The 14,553-nt window shown below is 37.5% G+C and overlaps 1 protein-coding gene across 6 annotated transcripts in view; it reads left to right on the top strand.

Annotated features, from left to right (window-relative positions):
* The window catches only part of SHROOM4 (shroom family member 4), a 201,905-nt gene that overhangs the window by 58,949 nt on the left and 128,403 nt on the right, over positions 1–14,553 (top strand). The window lies entirely within an intron of this gene.

The following is a 14,553-nucleotide window of genomic DNA, read 5'->3' as shown; positions in this document are numbered from 1 at the left end:
ACCCCGGCTCTGCTTGGTATGCAAAATATCATTAGCTCCTTAGCTAACATTATTTTGCCATAGTGATAGAGAAGCACCCTTTTGGTAAGGCTAGATCTGAGTTATACCAGTGGGTGAAGAAATACTAGTTCGTTATTGTTCCCCTAGGAGACATAGCTGAGGATTCAATGCCTGATATTTCTTGAAGATAAAAGTTCCAATATTGTTTTGTCCCACTGTCACATCACCCTAGAAGCAACAATTTCACAGTTAATCAAAGCAGTGGTACCACATGGGTCCATCTGTATTCTGAACTATGTTTAGCATAGACTCCATGATTTCAATTAGAATGATAGAATTCTCTCATTGCCTCATAAGTCTTAACAAAACCAATTGTCTTGTTATAAATGAATAAAGATGGGTTCAATTAACAGTGCTTCAAAAAATACATTCTTCTATATGTATGTCTTTATGAAACCTTGGGTGAAGATAACGAAGACAAGTCTGAAAATTTCATCCCCTTTTTATTGAGCAAGAAAGACATATGGAGTGATATATTAAATGATGTTGTAATGGCTTGGCAAGTCTTAATGGCCAACCTCTTCTAGTAACCCATTTCAGAACAATCTTAACCAAGCTGTGGTTGGAGAGCTTTTTTTTTTTTTAAAATTTATTTATTTATTTATTTTTGGCTGTGTTGGGTCTTCGTTTCTGTGCGAGGGCTTTCTCTAGTTGCTGCAAGCGGGGGCCACTCTTCATCGTGGTGCGCGGGCCTCTCACTATCGCGGCCTCTCTTGTTGTGGAGCACAGGCTCCAGACGCGCAGGCTCAGTAGTTGTGGCTTACGGGCCCAGTTGCTCCGCGGCATGTGGGATCTTCCCAGACCAGGGCTCGAACCCGTGTCCCCTGCATTGGCAGGCGGATTCTCAACCACTGCACCACCAGGGAAGCCCTGGTTGGAGAGCTTTTATTAAATGCCCAGCACTGTACTACTACTGTCTACCATTTTCCAACCTGATCATTTGCTTGAGGGTGATGAAGGATGATGATGAACATTATAAGGTTTCTTTCCTTATAGTCCTTAAAATCAACTGAGGTAAATGCAGTTAGAAATAATTCAGAGACCTGACTGCTTCAGAAGAGATATAGCTATAGAAATAGGACCTCTTGGAACCATTTTAAGAAGAAAGCTACTGACAAATTCAGAAGTTCATCCCTTTAGGAAGGGCCTGTAATAACAGCAATAAGGATTCCTGACTGAAGCCCTTTGGACACTTTTCTCTGGAAAAGCATGGGCCTTTAGTAGCTGATCTTGGCCAGGTGGGCTGGCACATATGGCACTCCTTTCTGGTCTCTCAGTATTAGAGTCTCATTGCCTAGATTCTAGCAAAGACCTCCATAATAATCCTTCCCTTCCTGGAAGTGTTGCCTGGAGGAGGCCAAAATAATGAGGTGGCTTCCCACTTTTGTTGGTGGCTTATGACCAGCTCCAAGTCCCCAAGAAGTGTCTCTGTTGTCCAAGACCAGTTCACTGTGCCTTTGACAATCCTCAAGAGATAGATGATGGAGGTTTTCTAACAACCAGATTTCTAGTGGCAAGGGCACAGCCCAGTCTGGGGTCAGCAGTGGAAGCCAGTTCAGGGTATCAGCGATTGGTAAGCTTGCTGAAACTCTAGTTTTATTTTTTTAATTTAATTTTTATTTTATACTGGAGTATAGTTGATTTACAATGTTGTTTTAGTTTCAGGTATACAGCAAAGTGGTTCACTTATATATATACTCATTCTTTTTCAGATTCTTTTCCCATATAGCTTATTACAGAATATTGAGTAGAGTTCCCTGTGCTATACAGTAGATCCTTGTTGATTATCTATTTTATATATAGTAGTGTGTATATGTTAATCCCAGAAGTCTAGTTTTAGAGAGAATCTCCCCGTAGCAAGAATATCAAGAAGTTGATTCACCACTTCCTCACACATCCTATGCCCTAACCAAGCCATACCTGACAAACTATATTCTTCAAGTACACCAAGATCTTTCCCACCGCTTTGTCTTTGCACATGTTGTACCTTTTCTAGAATATCCCCATCTCCTTTTTACAGAACTATTCTAACATTGCTCATACTGGGGAGTAAATCATCTATGAGGAGATCTCTCTGTTACATTGTGATCTTTTCAAAGGTGGGAATTGTATCTTATTATCTCTGTTATCTCCATTAGCCAGAACAGAGACTGACATACAGCATGCTGAACCAGGTAAATGCTGATTAAGTAACTGAATTATTTATCCAGATGTGGCTGGGGTTGCATATTTCTGAATTCCATTATCAGTAGGCTTTATTTGGTATCATACCCTGTGTGTGTGTATTTCAGGGACCTCTTGTTTAATGGAATGATTAAACTTTTTGACCTTTTTTGTTTGTTTCTTTGAGCAAAAGGTACATTTGTAGCCTTCAAGTGAATTGGTCCAATTCCCAGATTCCAATGGAACACCACTGGCTCCCTCTTGTGAGGCAGTCTCAGAATTTCTCCTATAATTAATTTCTTAGGAGGTCTGTGGACAAGTACATCTTAGTAGAGTTGTTCTGGGTCTGAATGCTTTGGCTTCTAAGTGTTGTGAACCAACAAGTTACTTCTTGGAAAACATTAAGACCTTCACTTGACAAGGGTAAAGAAGCCATTCTAGGAATCTTGACCAGCTCAAAAATCTGAGCACCCTGGAGTTAAAAGTCTTCCTGAAGGTCATGTTTATAACCTAATCTCACAAAGCAACTCGTACCAGTTTTGAGTTGCTCCCCCTTCTAGAGGTTTCTCTGTCTTTTAGAAGATTATTCCTTTTAAGGAACTAAAATCTGCCTCCAACTGGTCCATACAAAATGATCTGTACCTTCTTAAAAACTAACTGCCTTTTGAGTAGTTAATGACAGTGTTGGATTCCTCATGACATATTTTCTAAATTCAGTTTTTTCAGTATTTTTGAGCACCTTCCTAGTGCCAGGCACCCTGGTCTAATCTTCTCCAGGTCCCTCAACTGTTTCCCATGTATCAGGTTCCTCTGAACCACGTCTATAGATAATTTCCACCTTGTCACTGGCTCCAAAGTTTGGAACTTGTTACATGATATTCTTGTTAAATGCTTCCCATTATTCCAGCCAGTCCAGATCTTTAAGATCCCATCATATGTGAGACCTGCCATGTTCTAGGTGAGTCTGCTCTTTTAGTTCATCAGTATAAGTACCCAGTTATGGGACTTTGGAATAGTACCTCTCCTGAAACAGTATGGTATAGTTGAATTGGAGGGCACCAGATCTGTTTTCAATTTATTTAACCTCTTTGGGACTCTTTGAGTGCAAATTATCCTTCCTTCATAGGGTCATTGTCAGGATTCACGAGATACTATCTATAAAACATTAAGCACTGTGCCTGAGCACTTAGTGGGTACACAATAGAAGTTAATGTCCCTCTCTTCCTGCCAGTTGGTCCTGCCTACCACTGCCCTCTACTGAGGAGAGTCAGTAACTGCTTTGAACTTGCATTTCTGGTTTGAGCCAAGTAGCTCTGTTCCATTCACTCTCTTTTTAGCCCTTTAAAGAATGGCAGTCTTATATGAGATATAACATAAACTGGTGGACTGGACTCAATTTTGTGAAAATAGTTCCTGTAAAAATATTACAGTAGATATCTTTGCCAATTTCTGACACAGCACAACTGAATTAGAGTTCTATATTGCATGGATAGCTATTGGTGAGACTTTTTTTTTTTAAGTATTATAAGATCCCAAGGTGCTAATCATTGATGTTTGGAATATAATCCAATTTCTGTTGTTCATTGTCATGTAAACAGTAAAAATCACAGCCTGAATATGAATTTCATTCACAGGTCTTCTGAATAATATGATTCCTGTGTTCTTTCTGAGAAGGAACATTTATATGAATTGGTATTTTAATTCGTCTGACAGGATGATGTAGGTTTGCATAAGAGCAATAAAAATACAGGGACCCAAGTGGTTCTTAGTGCCACACTGGTGAAAGGTCACATTGTTAGAATTATCTTCTATGAGAGGATTTTGGGGTGTGGAGGGAAATCCCTAAGCCTGGCAATCAGACATTATAGTAGAGTGAACAGAGGGTAGTCTTGGTGTCAGATCTGAGTTTGAATTCCACCTCGGCCATTCACTAGCTGTATGATCTAGGACAGGTCCTTTGACCTCACCTTACCTCAGCTTTATCTTGTATAATATGGGGAACAATTATACCAAGGATTTATTGTGAGTATTATAAATGAGGTTAACAATTCTGTACCACTTAGCACAGTGCTTGGCATATGGTAAGCAAGCAATAAATCATTGCTCTTAGGATCGATTCCAGTTAATAGCAGTTAAGCCCCTTGGAGCTGCAGTATCATTTCCCTATTGGAGAGTGAAAGGAGCAATATCATGTACATGATTTGGGGATTCAATTCCTGGGTTCACGTAGAAACTAAGCCACCCTGAGTCCTTCAGATTTTGCTAGAAGTTTATAATCATTCACCTGAAGGGCAATGGGAATACACTGGGTTGTTTAATAGCCCTTGGCGGCATGTGGGCAAAAACAGTGAGAAGAACCCTGGGGAGTAATATATTGCTTGTTCTCTTGCCCACAATTCTTTAAATGCAAGTACTTGGATTTACCAACCCAAGCAGGAGTCAAAGGCTGCTGCCATTTTGGGGTTCTGTAAACGTATATTCATGAATCTGGTGAACCAGTCACCAAAGCTCCCTTTAGGGAGGAGGGAGGTTACTGGAATCTTTGTTTCCTGTTGAGGAATCTTGCCCTAGAGACAAAAAGAAAATCCCTAAAATATTCTGCTCAAAAGAAAAGAGCAATCTGGCTGAGGTGGGTTACTTAGTAAAGGATAAACTTCGCCACCAACCAGCTTTATAAATTAAAAATAGGCACAAAAATTAATCTATAGTGACAGAAAGATGATCAAGCCTGTGGAGGGGGCCAGGGAAGGGTGGGTGGCAGTTCAAAGGGCAGAAAGAAACCTTTGGTGTTAATGAGCTTTGACATATGTTCACCATCTTGATTATGGTGATGGTACATACATATGTCAAAGCTCATCAAATAATATACTTTAAACATGTGCAATTTAATGTATTTCAACTGTACCTTGATAAAGCTCTTACTTAAACCCAGTGCCTATAACACCTGGCATGTAGTAAGTGCTCGCTAAGTATGTTCTTGAATTTAGATAAATAATTGTGACAGACCAACTTCTGGAATGGCTGTGTGAGAAGCTCAGCAGACACCCTCACTAGTGAAATAACCATTAAACTGGTAAAATTTTTATCAGAAACAACTGTTTAAAGTGTCAGGAAATTGGTTTAAGGGCATGCAACAAATTGAGAAGCATTTATTTAAGAACATTTATTGAATCTTAGTAAGAACAATTGTCATATGTGGCATTTGATCCAGGGCTTGCTCCTACTTCTCCTCCTAGCTTTATATTGCAGAAAATTTATTCTAGGTGGGCACAGCCAAAAGGCAAACAAACAAACAAAAAATACAAGGGCTCTCTTCTTCACTAACTCCTGGTTATAGGGTATAGTTTCACTCCAGGATGGGCAGGCTGCTAGTGACTCTAATTCTGCCCTCTAGTTTTATGTTGTGGAAGATTTATTCTGGGCGAAAATGGCCAAGAAGATGGAGGGCTCTCATCCCCGGCCCAGCTCCCACTCGTAAGATGAAGTCTGTTTCCTAGGCAGGTACAGCAAACTATGAGAGGCAGTTGGAGAAGACTGGCAACTCCTATTTTCTCCCTCCCAGGTCCAGGGCCAGGACCCAGATGTTGTACTTGTCAGACAAGGACTTCAAGGGCTCATAGGGCAGAGGTGTCACTCCAGAAAAAACAGGCTGCCATATCACACTTTCCTCACCTAGCTCCAGCATAGTTGCACAGCCTATGGAGGCTGACTTTCTTTAGAACAGAGCATGAAGGAACTCATTCCTAAAGGTGTTGTTGAAAACCATAGAGATCATAGTAGTGAAAATTAGAAAAGCAATTATATATTAGTAGCAGGCAGAAAAGAGCAGACCATCCAGACATTTTGCAGAGAGACCTAGGGAAAGAAACCATCAAAATGGGCCCTGCTAAGATCAAACTTATCCCTAGTTTGGGCTGTACACATGCTGTAGGTAGGAGCAACCCATGCAAGGGCAACCAGAAATGTTATTTGTGAACTGCTGAATTCTGTTTGAATGCAGGGTAGAATCAAAACCTCCCTGAACTATGAAGGCATTCCACAAGCCATACAAAGATACACTGGCAAAGGGTAGAAGCTTTACTGGATCTGGGTGCCTAAGAAAAACCTTTGACCACTTGATCACAGGCTAAAACTAACTATGCTGAACCAGAGGTGACTCCCAGAAAGCCAGGTTTAAAAATAAAACAAAGGGAAAAATGAGCATGATGTCAGAGGTTGCACACTGCAGAGAAAATAGACTTCAGTGAGAATTAGTCCAGGCAAGTGATTAAACAAATAGAGAAAAACAAAACAAAATAGAAATAAGACCCAAGAAGGGGAGGTAAACAGAATCCAGGGTTACTACAATGTATTATTTATTTATTTTTTAACTTTTTATTTTATATCGGAGTATAGCTGATTAACAACGTTGTGATAGTTTCAGGTGCACAACAAAGGGACTCAGCCATACATATACATGTATCCATTCTCCCCCAAACTCCCCTCCCATCCAGGCTGCCACATAACATTGAGCACAGTTCCCTGTGCTATACAGTAGGTCCTTGTTGGTTATCCATTTTAAATATAGTGGTGTGTACCTGTCAATCCAAAACTCCCTGATTATCCCTTCCCCCCATCCTGTCCCCCTGGTAACCATAAGTTCGATCTCTAAGTCTGTGAGCCTGTTTCTGTTTTGTAAGTTCATTTGTATCATTTCTTTTTAGATTCCGCATATAAGGGATATAATACGATATTTCTTTTTCTTTGTCTGACTTACTTCACTCAGTATGACAATCATCAGGTCCATCCATGTTGCTACAAATAACATTATTTCATTCTTTTTAATGGCTGAGTAATATTCCATTGTATATATATACCACATCTTCTTTGTCCATTCCTCTGTCGATGGACATTTAGGTTGCTTCCATGTCTTGGGTATTGTAAACAGTGCTGCAACGAACATTGGGGTGCATGTATCCTTTCAGACCATGTTTTTCTCCAGATATATGCCTAGCAGTGGGATTGCAGGGTCATATGGTAGCTCTGTTTTTAGCTCTATTATTTAAAATATCTAGTTTGCAATAAAAATTATGAGCCTTCTCCCCCCCCCAAAAACCCAGGAAAGTGTAACCATGGAAAGGAAATAAGTCAGGTAATAGAAATTACTTTTGAGGGAGCCCAGATGTTATATTTGTCAGATAAGTACTTCAAAGTTGCTATTATAAATATATTCAAAGAAGTAAAGGAAAACATGTTTTATGATCTAAAGGATATATAATGGCAATGACTAATCAAATAAAGAATATCAATGAAAAGATAGAACACATTTAAGAAAAGAACCACATGGAAATTCTGGATTGTAAAAGTACAATAACCTAAATGAAAAATTCATAAAAGAGGATCAACAATATATTTTACATGGTAGAAGAGAGAATTAGTGAACTGGAAAACAGATCAATAGAAAGTATACATTCTGAAGAAAATAAAAAGAATCAAAAAATTGAACAGACACATGTAGAATACAAGCACACCAACATAAGTGCAATGGGAGTACCAGAAGGAGAGGAGAGAAGGGGCAGAAAAATTATTCATAGAAAGGATGGCTTAAAAGTTTCCAAATATGATGAAAGACATTTATCTAAACATCCAAGAAGTTCACGAACTCCAAGTAGGATAAACTAAACAGATCCACACCTAGAGATATCATAGTCAAGATGTTGAAATTCAAAGCCAAAGAGGAAAATCTTGAAAGTAGCAAGTGAAAAAAGACCCATCACAAAAAGGAACCCCAGTAAGTTTGACAATTGACTTCTCATCAGAAACAATGGCTATCATGGGATGGGGGGATGACATATTCAGCATGATAAAAATCAACCAATAATGCTATATCTGGAAAAACTAACTTTAAATTTGTAGATTAAATAAAGATGTTCCCAGAAAACTAAATATGAGGAGAATTTGTTGCTAGCAGACCTGCCTTACAAGAAAAAGTAAAAGAAATCCTTCAGGCTGAAGAAAAAGGAATAATGGACAGTAATTTGAATCCATACGGAAAAAAAAAGAGTGCTTATAAAGTAATTATGTAGTAACTATAAAGACAGTATAATTACATATTTCTTCTCCATATTTCCTTAGTTTATTTAAAAAACAATAGCATACTGAAACAGCAATGAGCACACTTAGCACCAAGATTTTAGATTTTAGTGCCATTCTCCAATAAAAGGAACCAGGGATCTTTGGAGGAATGGCTGATTCTAGGACTGGGCTAAAAAATATACAAGATGAGCCTGGAGAATCTTGTAGTGCCAGAAAGTAAGGAAGTGCTCAAAACAAAACAAAAAATAACCACACACACATAACACACACCCACACCCACACCCACACCCACACATACACAATGAAGGGGGTATGTGAAAGGGACACTGGAGTCAACTGAAAGAGGTCCTAATGGCCAAAGCTGAAACAACTTGAGCAGAAAAAAACCCAATAAATTAGTAATGGACTATGTCCCAAGGTATAAAATAAATATCCATGAGTCTATATGGGTATAAATAAATGATTGAATAAATATATAAATGGGGAGAATAGACAACTCTTTCATGCAGAATAATCCCAGATAATTTATGTTGATAATCTTCTCTCAGGTACATGGAATATAACTCTCCACTCTTTAAGTCAGGCCTGTGTATAGTGACTTCCTTGAAAGAGTACTGTATGGAAAAGGAAAAAAGAGTAATATATAGTGAAGAAAGCTGACAAACACTCCCTCAGCCAGGTGATAAAGGTTAACATCAACAGTATTAAGTCATTTTGATAGTATGCCCCTTGATATGATGTGATGAAAAGGGCATTGCGCTTTTGTGATCTTCCCTTCAAAAACCCATAGCCCCAGTCTAATCGTGAGAAAAACGTCAGACAAATACCGATGGAGGAACATTCTACAAAATACCTAACCAGTACTCCTCAAAAATGTCAAGGTTGTCAGAAACAAGGAGAGTATGAAAAACTGTCAAAGGAAAGAAGAGCCTAAAGAGATGTACCAACTAAATGTAATGTTGTATCCTGGATGGCATCCTGGAACAGAAAAAGGACATTAGGTAAAAACTAATGAAATTTTGAATAGTATGGACTTTAGTTACTAATAAGGTACCAATATTGGTTAACTAGTTATTACAAATGTACCATATTAATGTCATACATTAATAGTAGGGGACATTGTGTGTGGGGTGTATGGGAAATCTCTGTACTATCTTTGCAATTTGTATATCTAAAACTATTCTAAAATAAAAGTTTATTTTAAAAGCAATAGCACTAACATCATACTTAATGATGATAAGCTTTCTCATTAAGATCAGAAACAAGGAAAAGATGTTCCCTTTCACCACTCCTTTTCAACATTGTACTGGAAGTACTATATAATGAAGTAAAATAATGAAAGGTATACAGTTTGGGATGGAATAAAGAAAACTGCTTGTAGGTGACATGACGGTATATATAAAAAATCTGAAAGAATGGACACAAAAAACTTGGAACGAATAAGCAGTTACAGCAAGGTTGCAGGATACAAGGTTAATATAGAAAAGTAAATCACTTTCCTATATATCAGCAATGAACAAGTGAAACTTGAAATTAAAAACATAGTACCATTTACATTAGCACCCCCCAAAATGAAATACTTAGGTATAAATCAAACAAAATATGTACAAGAACTATATGAGGAAAATTACAGAAAGTCTGATGGTACTAAAAAAGAACTAAATAAATGGATAGATATTCCATGTTCATGGATAGAAAGACTCAATATTGTCGAGTCATTTCTTCTCAAATTGATATATAGATTCAATGCAATCCCAATCAAAATCCCACCAAATTATTTAGTGGATATCGATGAACTAATTCTAAAGTTTATTTGGAGAGGCAATAGACCCAGAAAAACCAACGCAGTATTGAAGGAGAACAAAGTTGGAGGACTGACACTACTTGACATTAAGATTTTTTAAAAAATAAATTTATTTATTTATTTGTTTGTTTTATTTTAGGCTGTGTTGGGTCTTTGTTCTGTGCGTGGGCTTTCTCTAGTTGCAGCGAGTGGTGCGCAGGCTTCTCATTGTTGTGGCTTCTCTTGTTGCAGAGCACGGGCTCTAGAGTGCAGGCTCAGTAGTCGTGGCACACAGGCTTAGTTGCTCCGCGGCATGTGGGAATCTTCCCGGGTCAGGGATCGAACCCGTGTCACCTGCATTGGCAGGCAGATTCCCACCCACTGTGCCACCAGGGAAGCCCGACATTAAGATTTACTATAAAGATACAGTAATCAAGAAGGTGTGGTATTTGCAAAAGAATAGAAAAATAGATCAGTGGAGCAGAATGGAGAGCCCAGAAATAGACCCACATAAATATAGCTCACTGATTCTTTTTTTTTTTTTAAACATCTTTATTGGAGTACAATTGCTTTACAATGGTGTGTTAGTTTCTGCTTTATAACAAAGTGAATCAGTTATACATATACATATGTCCCCATATCTCTTCCCTCTTGCATCTCCTTCCCTCCCACCCTCCCTATCCCACCCCTTTAGGTGGTCACAAAGCACTGAACTTATCTCCCTGTGCTATGCAGCTGCTTCCCACTAGCTAGCTATTTTACATTTGGTAGTGTATATATGTCCATGCCACTGTCTCACTTTGTCCCAGCTTACCCTTCCCCCTCCCCGTATCCTCAAGTCCATTCTCTAGTAGGTCTGTGTCTTTATTCCTGTCTTGCCACTAGGTTCTTTTTTTTTTTTTTTTTTTTAGGTTCCACATATATGTGTTAGCATACGGTATTTGTTTTTCTCTTTCTGACTTACTTCACTCTGTATGACAGACTCTAGGTCCCTCCACCTCACTACAAATAACTCAATTTCGTTTCTTTTTATGGCTGAGTAATATTCCATTGTATATATGTGCCACATCTTCTTTATCCATTCATCTGTTGATGGACACTTAGGTTGCTTCCATGTCCTGGCTATTGTAAATACAGCTGCAATGAACATTGTGGTACATGACTCTTTTTGAATGATGGTTTTCTCAGGGTATATGCCCAGTAGTGGGATTGCTGGGTCGTATGGTAGTTCTATTTTTAGTTTTTTAAGGAACCTCCATACTGTTCTCCATAGTGGCTGTATCAATTTACATTCCCACCAACAGTGCAAGAGTGTTCCCTTTCCTCCACACCCTCTCCAGCATTTATTGTTTGTAGATTTTTTGATGATGGCCATTCTGACTGGTGTGAGATGATATCTCATTGTAGTTTTGATTTGCATTTCTCTAATGATTAATGACGTTGAGTATTCTTTCATGTGTTTGTTGGCAATCTGTATATCTTCTTTGGAGAAATGTCTATTTAGGTCTTCTGCCCATTTTTGGAGTGGGTTGTTTGTTTTTTTGATATTGTAGCTCACTGATTCTTGACAAAGGAGCAAAGGCAATACAGTGGAGCAAAGATAGTCCTTTCAACAAATGGTGTTGGAACAACTGGACATCCACATGCAAAAAAAAAAAATCAAGACAAAGACTTTATACCCTTCACAAAAATTAACTCAAAATGGATCATAGACTTAATGTGGAATGTAAAACTATAAAACTCCTAGAAGATAATATAGAAGAAAACCTAAATGACTTTGGGTAAGGTGATGAATTTTTAGATAAAACACCAAAGGCATGATCCATCAAAGAAATAATTTATAAGCTGGGCTTCATTCAAAATTAAAAACTTCTGCTATGCAAAAGAGATTGTCAAGAGAATGAGAAGACAAGCCACCAGACTGGGAGAAAATATTTGCAAAAGCATCTTCTTTATCCATTAATCTATCAATGGACACTTACAATATCTTGGCTATTGTAAATAATGCTGCAGTGAACATGGGGTGGGGTGCACATATCTTTTCAAATTAGTATCTCCAATTTCTTTGAATAAATATCCACAAGTGGAATGGCTGGATCATATGATAGTTTTATTTTTAATATTTTGAGGAACCTCCATATGGTTTTTCATAGTGGCCAAACAAATTTACATTCATACCAACAGTGCACAAGGGTTCCCTTTTCTCCACATCTCCTCCAGCACTTCTTTTTTCTTTCCTTTTTTTTTTCTTTTTTCTTTTTTTTCTCTTTTTTTTTCTTTTTTTTTCCTTTTTGATAATAGTCATTTTGACAGGTGTGAGGTAATATCTCATTGTGGTTTTGATTTGCATTTTGATTTGATTGGTTATGTTAAGCATCTTTCATGTGCCTGTTGGCCCTATGTCATCCTTGGAAAAATGTCTATTCAGATCCCCTGCTCATTTTTTAATCAGCTTTTTTTTTTATTGGCTTGTGTGAGTTCTTTATATATTTTGAATATTAACCCCTTGTGGGATATTTCATTTATAAATATCTCCTCCCATTCAGTACGCTGCCTATTTGTTTTGTTGGTGGTTTCCTTCACTGTGCAAAAGCTTTTTAGTTTGATATGGGTCCATTTGTTTATTTTTGCTTTGTTGCCTTTGCCTGAAGAGACAGATCCAAAAAAAAAATAGTTCTGAGACTGATAACAAAGAGCATAAGTATATGATTTCTTCTATAACTTAGGTGGTTTCAGGTCTTAAATTTAAGTCTTTAATCCATTTTCAGTTTATTTTTGTATTTTGTAAAAAAGTGCCCCATTTTCATTCTTTTGCATATAGCATATAGTGAAACTGTTGTCCAGTTTTCACAACATCATTTATTGAAGAGACTTTTTCCCACTGTATGTTCTTGCCTCCTTTGTCATAACTTAATTGCCCATTTAAGTGTGGGTTCATTTCTGGGCTCTATTCAGTTCCAATGATCTCTTTGTTTTTGTGCTGGTACCATACTGTTTTGATTACTGTAGCTCTGTAATATAGTTTGAAATCAGGGAGTGTGATACCTCCTGTTTGGTTCTTCTTTCTTAAGATTGTTTTGGCTATTAGGGGTCTTTTGTGTTTACGTACAAAGTTTAGAATTACTTGTTCTAGGTCTGTGAGAAATGCCATTGGTATTTTGATAAGGAATGCATTGAGTCTGTAGATTGCCTTGGGTAGTATGGTCATTTGAACAATACTAATTCTTCCAATCCACAAGCATGGTATATCTTTCCATGTATTTATGTCATCTTAAATCTCTTTCCTCAGTGCCTTGTCGTTTTCTGAATATAGGTCTTTTACCTCCTTAGTTGGATTTACTCCTAGGTATTTTATTCTTCTGGATGCAATTATGAATGGGATTGTTTTCTTAATTTCTATTTCTTCTAGTTTATGTTAGTGTATAGAAAACCAGCAGAGTCCTGGGTATTAATTTTGTATCCTGCAAATTTACCCAGTTCATTAATGAGTTCTAGTCATTTTTTGGTGGTATCTTTACAATTTTCTATGTATAGTATCATGTCATCTGCAAACAGTGACAATTTTACTTCTTCCTTTCCAATTTGGATCCTTTTTATTACTTTTTCTTGTCTGATTGCTATGGCTATAACTTCCAATACTATATTGAATAAAAGCGGCAAGGGTGGGCATCCTTATCTTGTTCCTGATCTTAGAGGAAGTGCTTTCAGCTTTTCACCATCGAGTATGATGTTAGCTGTGGGCTTGTCATATATGACCTTTATTATGTTGAGGTATGTTTCTTCTATACCTACTTGCTTGAGAGTTTTTATCATAAATGGATGTTGGATTTTGTCAAAAGAATTTTCTGCATTTACTGAGATGATCGTATGATTTTTACTCTTCGTTAATGTGGTGTTTCATATTGATTGATTTGCAGATATTGCAGAAATGGACAAGCTGAATATTCATTTCATGCATTCATATCCATTTAATGTTAATTCTAAAATACATATTGAATTGCACGTACCCTGTCTAGCCAAAATAATCTTGAAAAAGAAGAACAAAGTTGGAGGACTCACACCTCTTAAATTCAAACTTAGTACAAAGCTACAGTAATCAAGACAATGTGGTACTGTCATAAGGAAAGACATATATAGATAAATGGAATAGAATTGAGTGTCCAGCAATAAAATCATACATCTATGGTCAATTACCATATGATCCAGCAATTCTACTCTTAGATATCTACCCAAAAGAAATGGAAACATATGTCTACACAAAAACTTGTACATGAATATTCTTAGCAGCATCATTCCTCATAGTCAAAACACAGAAATGCCCCAAATGTCCATTAATGGTGACTGGATAAACAAACTATTATACATCCATATAATGGCATACTATTTGGCAATAAAGAGAATTGAAGCACTGATACATGCCACAATATGGATGAACCTCAAAAACATGCTAAGTGAAAGAAACCAGGCACAAA

The sequence above is a fragment of the Balaenoptera borealis genome (genome assembly GCF_965194805.1).
Source record: "Balaenoptera borealis genome assembly, chromosome: X".
NCBI classification, from domain to species: Eukaryota; Metazoa; Chordata; class Mammalia; order Artiodactyla; family Balaenopteridae; genus Balaenoptera; species Balaenoptera borealis.
This window is presented reverse-complemented; position numbering and strand designations above follow the sequence as displayed.